Source organism: Bombyx mandarina, chromosome 04 (genome assembly GCF_030267445.1).
Source record: "Bombyx mandarina strain Sakado chromosome 04, ASM3026744v2".
NCBI lineage: Eukaryota > Metazoa > Arthropoda > Insecta > Lepidoptera > Bombycidae > Bombyx > Bombyx mandarina.
The window spans coordinates 4,185,832-4,199,888 of NC_143211.1; the positions used below are offsets into that span (position 1 = coordinate 4,185,832).

The following is a 14,057-nucleotide window of genomic DNA, read 5'->3' on the forward strand; positions in this document are numbered from 1 at the left end:
ACTCGTAAACACATTTTTATTTACTGTGTAGATGCTTGATATCAAAACCTCTGTGAAATAATAAGCAATCCTGTGATATTCTGTATTTGATTTCAACCAATTACCTGATGATTTAGAAGGCAGTTATGAAAAGGAGGACGGCTGGTAATTGTGAATTCAACCTCATGTCTCAAGGCGGGTGGCGGTATTCAAGTTTGTGTCCCTCTACTCACTAACTACAATACCTGTGGAGTAATCCACCCTTTCATGCTAAAAATATTAGAGTTACCTTTTTAAGAGATTCTCGGGCATAGTAGTAGAAACGAAACAACGGATTAACATGACTTTAAAATGATAGTGTTAGGTCAGATCGGTGAAATAGGCTACTTTCTCAAACACCGCCAGATTTCCATGACCACCTCAGCGAAGCCACAGGTAGCAGCCGGTAATTTTTGGAGCAGAAAATTTGTTCAATAAAATCTTATGCGCTTATAAGCAAAACATGATTTTATTAATACATTTCAGATAGTAAGCATTACTGGTTTTTTTTAAATACAATACTAACAAATCAAGCTTCCGGTATCACCTGCAGAGGCGTAGATTAATTCATCATTAAAACATTACGTAACGAGAGTTCATTGGAAAAAAGCTCCAATGGATTTGTCTGAAAATCGCGTTGAACTAAGAGATCACGCAATTGTTATTGAAAGTGATTGAAAGTTAAATAATAAACAAAATGCCAATTAAAACTAAACTCTCGCGTGTTGAGATTCGATCTGCTTAACATCATAATTTGTGTATTCTGCGTCATACTCTTTAACGTGGATAGACTAACCAGTTTTGGAGATACGGTATCAATGTTGCTATGCGTAAAGATTTACAATAGAATAAATCAATATAGAAAAGAAAAAAGGTTTTATTTATGCTCTATTTAGTGCTCTGAAGTCTTAAACGCGCTATTTTCAAAATTAAAATTGGAATACAGTGAATCTAAATTGTATAAAGACGAGCAATGAGTCCTAGGAGGAGGTAATGCAAATTTTTGTGCTTAACAAACCAGTGTCATAAATATTAAACATAAAATACTTGATGATTTATAATATCTATTAAATTTTATACAACGAAAGATCAGTGGCGACTATAATTCTCGGTGTGACAAATGCTTTGACATTTCAAAGCTTCACGTCACCTCGCCTCCTTAGCTTATAGCCGAAATAATAAGCTCTAGCAGTAATTAATGGTAATGTTAATGTCAGACCGCACATTTCACGGTAAGTCTGGCACAGAAAAGTTCAACAGAGTTCATTCTGGTATCGTAAACATTTCGTTCGAAAAAAAAAGTGTTACATTTCACAATGAGTTCGAATCTTATTACTACTAACAACGCTAACATGCGGTATCATAAACAAATCAACTTCATCGACTTGGCGGAGATGTAGTTGAATCTCGAAATTCATGTTCGTACCAATTATTTGTACACGGATGTGTTTTCCCAATTAAATGATGGGCAATAGGGCTGGCGATATTTTTAATTTAAAACGTCCAAATTATCCGCAAAACATTTTTTTTTTTAAATGAAAAAAAAAATCCGAAATGGTGACGTAATGACAGTCACTCACATGAATTAAAAAAAAAATTGTAACACTTTTAAAACAACGTAGACTGTTTCGACGTAATGGGTGTCAAAATAAGTCATTACTGCCCACGATTTTTTTTAAATTTAAGCTGTTCACCCAAATTAGAAAACCAGCCACTAATAAAATTAAATGAATCGATATTAATCTCAATACAATACAATCAATTAAGACGGTATGTATGTGCATAAATATATTTATTACAAACATCAAATATATTTACTTGTAATTTTTTGAAAATTTGTGTGTGTGTGTTGCTCTTGTGCTTTTTATTTTGTTTAACGTGTTTAAATAATACGTATTTGATTGCAACTAAATTAATATTGCCTCAACATTTCTATTGTCTTCTACTACTTAATTTATATTAATTTAATAACTTAAAACCAATATTGAATTTATTCATCAATTTAATTGCCATACCTACGTTCTTTTTTTTATAATATTCTTCTATTTTGTAGTACTTACGAAATACTTTGTTTCTTTTCCTATTCCGGATAAAATAGCGCAACAAATAGCTTGATATCCGCACATCCCTAATAGTGGTGAATCGTATCCATCAAGTTATATAGTCGTCATTGACTGAACCGGAATCCTAGTGTTGTGACTGTGTACTAACAGTTACAAAAACGGATATTACCTCTTCTATAGTCGTTTCATTAAGGAACAGTTATTGTTTTGTTGTATTAAAAAGCTTAATTTTCATAATGGTATATAGGTTTTCATATCTATAGGCAGACTCACAATCCATCTATTTGGAGTCCTTAAGTACCACAATGTAAATACCTTCTACCTTGAGACGTGAGCTCGAAATTTCAATTGAAATTATTGTCCCTGACACACTTGAAACACATTACTGCTTCGTGACAGACACAGGCAGGTTGGAAGACCACGACATGTGAGCTCAAAATTCTGCTTACTACTATTATTATGGGTGGACGAACTCACAGCCCACCTGGTGTTAAGTGGTTACTGTAGCCTATAGACATCTACGACATAAATGCGCCACCTACCTTGAATTATAAGTTCTAAGGTCTCAAGTATAGTTACTTTTTTTTTTTTTTTTTCCTACCTAAGCTGATAGCTTTGAGAGGCTATGTCAGCGTAACCCTAACTTTAGTAGGTGAGCTCACGGGGCTCAACCTGACGATGTTGCTAACACGAACCCTAGCAAGAGCCGTGCTTCGCAGAATCTACCACCGGATCGGAAACGCGAACCACTGAGAAGATCCGGCGAGAAACTCAGTGGGCTGTGTCTGAGAGTTAATTTACTCGTCGAACCCTTCGTCGTAGGCGACGGGTTCGACGAGAACGGTGACCGGTGCTTGAAGTACCTAAAAGCACCGTTAGTGGATCGGGAGGATCCGAGATGACGTGTTTTGGGCGACGTCGACTGCTTTCCATTCTGTCCGCAGGATCGGGAATGTAGTTACCGGCGGCCACGATGAGAGGGTTCTCGTGTCGTGCCGCTTTATCGAAGTGAATATAGTTACAACAGCTGCCCCGCCCTTCAAACCGAAACGCATTACTGCTTCACGGCAGAAATAGGCGCGGTGGTGGTACCTACCCGCGCGGAATCACAAGAGGTCCTACCACCATTAAAAAATTAAATTATTAAAATACTCTTTGGTCTGTGGTTCTTGTGACCTGGTGTCTTGTTAATACCAAGTAGCCCGTGATCTCTTCTACTCGTCAAGAGCAAGAAGATGTATTTATTGAGTTATTTAGAACGATAGTAATCACAGCAAGTGACTGTTGATGATTAGTGCATAGCAGTTACCTTTTCGCTTTAGCATAATAATTGTGCACATCAAAATTAAATACGAGAAAAAACATATTTGTAATTAAATCGTGTGATAATAACTTACTTTCCGGTAATTATCACATTTTGCCGCTCAAATTATTTTTTCAAGAGAATCTCTCTTAATACGACGAAGATTTTAAAAAAGCTTCAAGAAAAAAATATTTTTAAATGTAAGAAAAAGAAAACATTTCATAACTAAACATTTATTCAGGTATTGTTCTTAGTTTTGTGTTTAACTAGACAAAGCTATACACCCGGTGCTTTCGAAGTATGACGTGGTTAGGTTATGACCTCTATATGAGTCCTAAGAGACAGTTCTTTTTTTGTTACTATTATATGTCAGGACTGACTTTCATGATTAACACGAAAACCCACCTGATAAGGAGGCAAAAAGATTTACACCCTGAACCGGATCGCACATCAGCCACCAGTGACGTCATATACACATTCTGATGATTGAACAAATCCATAACACTCAGGCTTGTCGAACTAATCGAAGAGTTATCGAAACAGCTGTCATTGAGTTAATAGGCCTATTGCGGAGGAGGTGATACCAACCCTCAGCTGAGCCTTAGAGTTTTCCTATCCGTCCTGGTAAATCTGCAAAAGCTTCTTTAGGGACCCAGGTCGAGAAAGAGCACCATCAAAGTCTCAAATCCAGAAAAAAACAATGTATAATACATATAAAATATATTACAATTGCGATTTCACTGAGCTTACATCTATCCACAGTCTATTCACCCGATTAATAAAAATAATTTTTGCGTTGTAAGAAATGGTATCATAAAATATGAAAACGATTTAAAAAAACCAATTCTCAATATTAGCACGAGTCTTCCGCTTAACAAAATAATGTATTCAGTAACTGAATGTGAAGTAAATAAATTAATTGCATCGTAAATCATTCGAGATGTTGAATCAAAGTCAACTATCCATTAACGAGATACTATTTTGTCAGAATATAATGGAATCATAATAAAACCTAAACATGTCATGTGTAACGACATGATTTCTTTTTTAAATTACAACATTCGAATAGCAGATAGACATTTTCGACGAGTTTTTTTTTTACGAAAACGAATTTTTTAAGGCTACTTCAAAAATAAAAGAAACGGTTAAAATTCACGATAAATAGAGGATACAACATTTTGACAAATACAAGAGCAGATGTGAAGGAGATTTGCGAGAACGGGATAGAGAATCCCCACTCAAACACACAGGAGAAGTTTAACGATTTTTTTTATTGCTTAGATGGGTGGACGAGCTCACAGTCCACCTGGTGTTAAGTGGTTACTGGAGCCCATAGACATCCACAACGTAAATGCACCACCCACCTTGAGATATAAGTTGTAAGGTATCAGTACAGTTACAACGGCTGCCCCACCCTTCAAGCCGAAACGCGTTACTGCTTCACGCCAGAAATTGGCGGGGTGGTGGTACCTACTCGTGCGGACTCACATGAGGTCCTACCACCAGTAATTGTATCGATATGAAACTATTACTTCCTTTTTTTTAGCAGAGGTCATTCATACCATTTGAACCGTTGCGTTCATCGACAGTCCGTTTGCAGAGATATTTTTTGACACGTACCATCCGGCTATGGAATGAATTCCCCTCCGCAACATTTCCCGAACGCTATGACGTGTCTTTTCATCAAACGCGGTTTGAGAAGAGTCCTCAACAGTATTCAAAGTTTTTGCTGGGCTGGCTTTGATGATGTCCATGTGCGAAGTTGACAACTTACTTACTTAATAGATACGCCGCACCTAATAGGATATTGATAATTAAAATTATTCACACCTGAAGCTACGATCCGTCAAAACTGCGAGAAATTTTACTGCAACCCAAAACTCCATTAAAAGATGTTGGTTAATTCAATGGTAGGATAAGGTAAACCCCAAAAGGATAGATATATACCCTCATATTATCTCTGCCATGAAGCTACCATGCAATTCGGTTTGAAAGATAACATAGACGTTTATTAACACAATTTTTGACCTAAAGTTGAAGCACGGCATTAGCGATATAAGCTTTATTTTCTCGGTAATCACTTAACATAAAGTAGGCCATAAGTTCATTCACCCATCTTCGCACATAACTAAAGAAAATAATCAATTAAAATACAGAATATCACAAAAACATTTGAGACATATCGATATTGTTAAGTTAAAATGTTTCGCCCCAAAAATACGCTTTGGATCTTAATCTTTGCCAATTACTAAACCGGCTTACCGGTATTCTTATCAACGTGCAATCATTTAGGGCTTATTGCATCGATACAATTATGTTAATTTAATTAATTAGCGAATTCTTAATGTCCGCGACGACATTTAATGTTCATCTGCATTCGGAAACTCGCATAATATATTCGTTTGAAAGGAACTATACTACATTCGTTTGAAAGGAACTGTAAATACTCAGTACGCAATACCAGTTATTGCGTACTGAGTACTTAAAGATATCATGGTATCGGAGCTATTTTAAACGAGAAGTCTTATAATGATAGATGCTGACGTAACGTTCTGTTTTTTGGAGACCGTCGCAAAAGACGAAGGACCTTCGTTAAAGGTGATTCGAGATAATTAAATTTCTATAATTAGTCAAAGCATATTTTAAGTTCTGTACAAAGACGGGAGCCCGCAAATATATAGAAATCTTTCTTACTTATATGAGTGAACGAGCTTACAAACCGGCTGAAGTTAAGGTTAGCGGATCCATAGACATACCGACAACGTATTTAAATGCAGCGACCCACCTGAGACGTGATCAAACCGAAACGCATTACCGCTTTACGGCAAAAATAGGCAGGGTGACAGACAAACCGCTCTATCTCTAGTGAGGAATTGTCCGAGATGATACCATCATCTCGTTTTTACCATCGAACCGCCCGTCACCGGAGTAGAGTTCATCCATACTACTTGGAGCGGTCATCCGCAGTGCGTTTCCAGAGGTCTTTTTTGCCACGTACCATCCAGCTATGGAATGAGATCTCCTCCACGGTGTTTCCCGAGCGCTATGACCTGTCCTTCTTCAAACGAGGCTTGTGGAGAGTATTAAACTGTAGGCAGCGGCTTGGCTCTGCCCCTGGCATTGCTGAAGTCCATGGGCGACGGTAACCACTTACCATTATTTGGGCCGTATCTTCGACTGCCTACAAGGACAATAAAAATAAAAATAATAATAAAAACAACATTTTGTGCTTCCGAAGTCAAGAGCTATACTACATTATACCTGCCACATTCTGTTCGATTCGCGGGTACTGATCATCAATCGTCGATCAACATCAGCTTGGAAATCTATGAATTTCACTGACCCGACTTCAGTTTTGAATATTTTGTTTCAAAACTTCTCGTGTCAAGTACGCAATATAGAATATAGACCGATCGACGTATGACGTATGATGACGTATGAAGTTAGGGTACGGGCAATTTTCCCCCCCCCCTACTCTAACCGGGTTTTGACCCCGGACGGAGATCGGACGTCAGGTGTAAGAATACAGGGGAGTCGTTTAGTGCGGTAGGGTCCTAAAATTCCTTGGGCCCGCGGTCTGCTCCCAACACCTTGCAAATCGTCAAGTCCCATATTATACCCCTTGTAGGAGGTTCGGCCCGGCCGGAAAAAAAAACAGGCGATTTTAACTCCTAAAGCAGCTCTGTATTCGATCAAGTTAATCGGTGAATAGCATAAAAAGTGGACCTGTTCAAGGTCACGGCGGTCCCCTGGACGGGCGCAGTTTGGGATCTGCCATCATGGGAACCATAGACCAGACCTACATCCAGCATTGGACGTCTGTACGAGTATGATGATGTTAAGAAGCCTCTATATTTCTAGAATAAAACAAAGATTTTCGGACATTTTAAATTTGGATAAAAATACATACTCTTAAACCAAAATCTAGGTCAAACAATTTATTACTGTACCATTAATGACTATAATTTGGACTGCAACCTAAAATTATTTAAATCGAGCTTCATTTTTAGCGCTCAACAAAAAGCGTTTAGGTATAATAGCTAAAATTAAAAACTTGATCCTTTAGTTTTGATTCAGATATTGTAAAATTTAATTAGAGTTTGGAAGACGGATTTCTCGTTACTGTGCTTTTTTGTATCTATCGAAGTTTTGTAGTCATTGTGGCCTAAAGGATAAGATGGCCGGTGTATTCGTATCGAGCGATGCGACTGTACCGATGTTCGAATCCAAGAGCAGGTACAAATTTTTGTAATGAAATGTGTACATAGCAAATGTTCATGCTTAAGTTACACGGCGAAAAAATAGCATCATGTAATAAAAATCAAATCCGCAAAAAAATATAATTTGCTTAATTACTGGTGGTAAGGTGTCATATAAGCACCCACGGATGGGTACCACCACTCTTCCTATTTCTGTGTCAGTCTTCCTACATTTGTTAGATTATTAGCAAAAAATTATAATCATATAGTATTAAAACCTCATAGTCATAGGCTTTTATTACAGCCGTGTGAAAAAATTAGGTAAATACATTTAGTCCGTTTTGTCCATTGAACCGGTAATTGAAATTGCCTATGCAGCCAAAATCTTAAGAACAAAGGCCGAACCCTGATGTGATGTATGCTGTTTGAAATGTTAAATGAAACAATTTTTTTTTCCCGCAAAATCTCCTGAATAATAAACAAAATATTCCAAAAAGGTTTTATTTTCAAAAGTGTGCTGCTTATTATAATTGCTCAACTCAATATAAAGTAGCATGTTGCGGATAATAACATGTACTTTTAGGTTAGGAATATAGTGTTCTTTTTTATTTATAATAAATATATAAAGTATGACATTTATAACATTATTTTTTTATATTTTTACATTATCATTTCCTGAGCAGTGCTCAAATTTACAATTGTCTAGCGCACAAGAAATTTGATCAAAGCAATTTTAAATTTCGTCCCGTACAAAAAAGCGTATTAATAGAAATGCTACGAAATAAAATCTTGCTGGCACCGTAATCTGATAAAACGCTCACTAACCTTAAACTATTCTAATCTTAAGAAAGCCAAATTGAAAATGAAAAATTAATAATATACCTTTATTTTTTACTACTGAAAGTCAAGGATGCGTGATAAGAACACATACGGGTGATAATACCAAGCTCTCTCAATATGTATGCCAACAAATCAGTATAACTCTGTTACATATTTATAGAATATAAAGCTTACTTTGTACGTATTAACATTTTACATTTATAAGCATCAACAGAAGGCCGGGATTGTATCTATATCTTCTCATGTACTAACTATCGTTGAGGGAAAGGAAAATATCAGTCCAATATAGGTGTTTAATATATGAAATCTCAATGACAATACAAACTGGATCATTATAAATTTAATATTGATCACGAACCTATAGGGCCGGTTTGATTAATTGTTAATTGAGGCAGTCTCACTGGAGGTTCACGTCGTATATGACTTTATTGAATTTCATGTTCGTGTGATTTATGCGCGGCACTGCTAATTTATTATTATGGTCGGAAAGCGCAACGATTATGGACGCTTTCACGTCGAAGGCTTTATTATTATGTGGGTAATTACTTTTTTGTGTTTCAGCTCTCGGGCCGAGGATGCTTCTTTGGCTTTTTTTGTGTGTGCGTGAATTTCAACGCGTCTCCGTGTCGTCCTGCTAATGAACGTTTTGTTCTCGAATTAAGAATCCGCGTGGATTGCTTTCGAAATAGAATTTTCTAGAAAATACGATGTAACATCAAAATTTAATATTATATTGTTGTAACTACTAAGAGACAAGTATACAAAGTATCAAGTTATTGCACGAACAAGACAATAAAAAAACAAACGGTATTTTGGCGGGAACGTGCGGGAGCGAGGTTATATGAATCGTTTTATTTTCTTAATTTAGTGTTTCTTCAGGTATGAATGTGTAATAACAGTTGTTTATTGAGTATTCAGCATCCGTGAAAGTACATGAATTGGGAAAATGGAACTAAGTCACCGAACCTGTTTTCTCGGACTCTCTCAAAAAATTCCACTTAAGTCTCATTAAATAATCACAATTTTACGGAGAATTTATTTCATTTCAGCTCACGCTTCATATCACTTTTCATATAACAGATTATGTATGCATAGATATGTATTTTTAATAAACTTGACACTGGCAACAATGGCATCGCAAGATGTCAACTGTCAAACAAAAAAAAAAAGCTTTGTCATTTTGAAAATGCGATTTGCGGCACCTTTTTATCCACTATTGGAGGTAGGCCGTCAAAACTACCGTTAAAACTGTACTGTAAAAACTGAGGTCTTAGAACTCATATCTCAAGGTAGGTAGCGGCATTTACGTTGTAGTGTCTATGGGCTCCGGTAACAACTTAACACCAGGTGAGCCGTGAGCTCGTCCCCCATCTAAGCAATAAATACAAAACATATACGTAAAGTAGCTTTTATGCTTAGGCTTATCGGCTTAAGCGAAACAGCTACTCCAAGCTGACCATATCCAACCACTTTAAATTCAACAAACTTCCACTGATGCTTAGAATGAAACAGCTCGTAAAGTTGGTATAACGATTACAATAATAAATGTGAATAAAATGATAATTTTCGTTCTAGTAGATAATATGTTAATTTCGAGTTTGATTCGTGATCAAAAACTATGTACACTTAAGTAGATTAGGCACAACAAATTGATATCTTAATTGCACATAGCAATAAATCTATTCTTATCACATTGGGTTTTATAAAAAAAAATGTAGAGTAGGTACGCACGCGTGAAACGTTGGCTGGACGTGTGTATTTATTATTAAAAAAGATTTTGCTTATCGAATACTTTATTTCTGGTCGACATCAGATAGATATAAAGAGACGCAACACTGACTTAAGTCGAATAACATAGACGAATGTATTTATATTTCTTTTTTATTTCCTAGACGAACACCAGAACGATTACCGTCGCTCGTGGACATCATCATGACATATGTAATGTTCGCTCACGCGACCCGCATGCATATAAACCCTGCCCAGGTTATCCAATCCCATTTCTGCAGGAGAGCCGTCAGAGCACCGCGCTGCTACATAAGGAATGTTGACCTTCATAATCAACGATCTAAATTTAGGACCGAGATGTAAGTATCTTTAGGTAGCGTCAGAACACTAGCTCGACAAAGCGGCGCGACACGATAACCCTCTTATTGTGGCCGTTGCTAATTACATTTTTTACTGGTATTAGGATCTCTTGTGAGTCCGCACGGGTAGGTACCACCGCCCCGCCTATTTCTGCCGTGAAGCAGTAAGGCGTTTCGTTTTGAAGGGTGGGGCAGCCGTTGTAACTATACTGAGACCTTAGAACTTATATCTCAAGGTATGTTGCGCATTTACGTTGTAGATGTCTATGGGTTCCAGTAACCATTTAACACCAGGTGGGTTGTGAGCTCGTCCACACATCTAGGCAATAAAAAAACAAAAAAAGCAATCTTGAGGGCATAGTCAGACCACTGAAATCACCACGGGGAAAGTTCATTCCCTAGCAGGATGTTATATGGCGAAAAAGATATCTTATAAGGCACTGTGGATGAACGCAGAGTCTCTGGGTGGTATAAATAAACTCAGCTCCGGTAGAGGGCGGTGGTATGGTATAAACGAAATGACCTGATCATCAAAAAACAATTTCTCAAAGTCTTTTATGTAAATAGTTCCTACATGGGCGTAAAATGTACTCACAGTCTTCCTGGAATTAAGTGGTTACCGGAACACATAAATAACAGCAATATATGACTGCTTCGCCGTCGAAACAGGCAGAATGATTGTCTACAAGTAAGTATATCGCACGCATACCACAAAAAAATATACATTCGCATTGATGACTTCAGAATTCGTGAATGGCTGGGGCTCCCGCGCTATATCTCAACGCGTTAATGAACGTAATGCAAGAACCCATTGCAAAATACTTTATTTTTATTTTTTTGCTGGTAGCAAATCAAATCAAATGAAATCAATTTTTTTTATTCCACTTAAATCAAAGTATGCACTTGTTGAACGTCAAAAAGAACTACAGCCTTGTTCACAGGGCTCAAACCTGATGATGTTGCTAATACTGACCCTAGTAAAAGCAGTGCTTCGTGGAATCTACCACCGCATCGGAAACGCGACCCACTGAGAAGATCTGGCGAGAAACTCAGTGGGCTGTGTCCGTGGGTTAATTTAATCGCCGAGCCCTTCGTCCTAGCGACGGGTGCAAAATAGAATTGATTTTTTTTTTAATTCCAGACACCACTGCTGTGTCTTCCTCGTCCTTGCGTCGATAATCCTCAATGCTGAGGGTCGTGGCCTCCTCTAACAATTTTCTCCTGTATTATCCTGCGCCATTCCTGCCTATCCTCGGCTGTGCGGATAGCAACGTGGACTGAAGTATTGAAAGTGGAGCGTATCTGGTACGACCAGCGCATTGGAGTTCTGCCTCTGGGCCTTCTTCGGCATACCTTGCCGGCTACCAGCAGCTTTTCCAGATTGTCACCTCTCTTTCTGGCGATATGTACATATCGCTATGTCTTATACGCGTCATATTTGACAACTGTTTCAATACAACCTATATATGATCTCCCCTCCACGGTATTTCCCGAGCGCTATGACATGTCCTTCTTCATACGAGGCTTGTGGAGAGTATTAAGCGGTAGGCAGCGGCTTGGCTCTGCCCCTGGCATTGCTGGAGTCCATGGGCCACGGTAACCACTCACCATCAGGTGGGTCGTTTGCTCGTCTGCCTATAAGAGCAATAAAAAAAAAAAAAATCTTATAGTTTTTTACAGTTACTTTGCTGTACCATACTTTCAGGCTACAGCCTATTTACATTTAAAATTAATTCACCTCAAGTAAGTAAATTAAAAAAACAATTCAGATTAGGATGTAAATTTTTTACAAAAAAAAAGGCATAGCTAATAATACCGTGTAGATAATCGAGTTTACCGCGCATCTCATTCGTGAAAGACGTTAATTTTGCCGGTTTTCGCGTAAAATACGGCGTATCCAATCGATCGAAAACCGTTTCGGCATCTCGTTGTGTACAACGCAATGATTTACCCATTGTCTATTCGTTACGTTTAAATAGCATTTATAATCCGTTTAGACGGAGCAATCGAAATAATCGGCGATTTAAAAAGGTGCTAAATCGATTTATTATCGATAGAATTGTTTTGGAAACCAGAGATGATGATAATAGATTGTATACCCTACGAAATGTGCTCAAAGTTTTTTGCTTGTTTGGAAGTAACGATAAAGGGAAGAGTTTTCCACAGGGCGGATGTAATTGCTCGATACACCGAGGGCTCAAATGTTATAATTCGTAACTTGTATTTATTCAGATTATTATTAAAAATGTCGTTAGCGAGATTAAGACATATATTAAGTATCTTGTGTTTTATGATGAATACCAAGTACATTTGTATACAGTTTCACTTGTGTAAAGGTTCCGAGGCAGAATTGGAAACAAATGGTGGGCACGCTTGTAAGATTTAACACCCCGTACTTAAGATACGAACCACCCTTAACACCCTTCGATCCACTGTCATTGAATTGCTAAAGCTAGCAGTTAGTATAGATAAAGTGTAATTACAGTCGCTTTTTTCAATAAAATATTTATAAATTAACAATAAATAACCAATAATACAATTGGCATTTTGTAACCACCGATCACACTTGTCGTTTATTGTGGCCCCAAATGACGTCACATTTAATGAAATTACGTTCAGTCAACTTTTGAAAATCAAGTTCTGTCCTGTTCTGTCCAGTACTTCGGTATGAAATTTAGGTTATATTCGAATTTAATATTGTTTTTAACTATGGGCGTCTCATGTACTCTTGAGTATTTACCGGAATCCATAGAGGTGAAAGCATAGTACATGCCGCGGGCCACGGTTTGAGGTCGAAATTATATTGAAATTACGACTGTTCATCAAATTAGATCTGCTCTCGTGATACTTGTTTCTATTAATGTGTATTAATTTATGCGCCGTTTGATCGACCATGGAGCCGAAATATGCAAAAATCAATTAATTCCACAAACACGAGTCGAGAAGCGGCGTTTTGCAGTAAAGATAAGAATATCGAGGCTTTTTGTACAACTCTCTTAATTAGCGAGATAAAATGCCCATATTCTCGCGAAATTAATACCTCCTCGATTATTAGAAAACATGATGATAGTTCGTTAAGTAAGTTTTTTAATGTTTTCATATTATGAATTTCCATGTTATTTTTTACTGGCTTTAAGGTGGGTGAGAGGCACACCTTCAGGATTCAGCTCCGGACATTCATATGTGAATTCCGCTTTGAAAATAATAATAGAGATAGTGTAAATTTAAAAAAAAATTGATCAAGTAATTTTCAAATCGTGTTTTTATAACTCCACACTTAACACTCCAGTCTTTAACAAAAATTTAAATGATATTTGACGTTGTTTTATTTTATTAAAATAAAAGAACACTTATTACGGTATAACTAAAACAGTTAGACATAATATGTCGCGACACTTTTTGTAAATAATGATGTGCTCTATAAAGCCCTAATACATTATTTTATCCTATCATTAATAGTTGTCGCAGGGCACGCGATGTAAAGAATATTTAAGGAAATTTTTTTACACCTTGGGTTACATTATTGGAGTTTTAGTCACGATCCCTA

At 37.1% G+C, this 14,057-nt stretch overlaps 1 protein-coding gene across 1 annotated transcript in view; it reads right to left on the bottom strand.

Moving 5' to 3' along the window:
* The window catches only part of Wnt6 (Wnt oncogene analog 6), a 43,454-nt gene that overhangs the window by 28,282 nt on the left and 1,115 nt on the right, over positions 1 to 14,057 (bottom strand). The window lies entirely within an intron of this gene.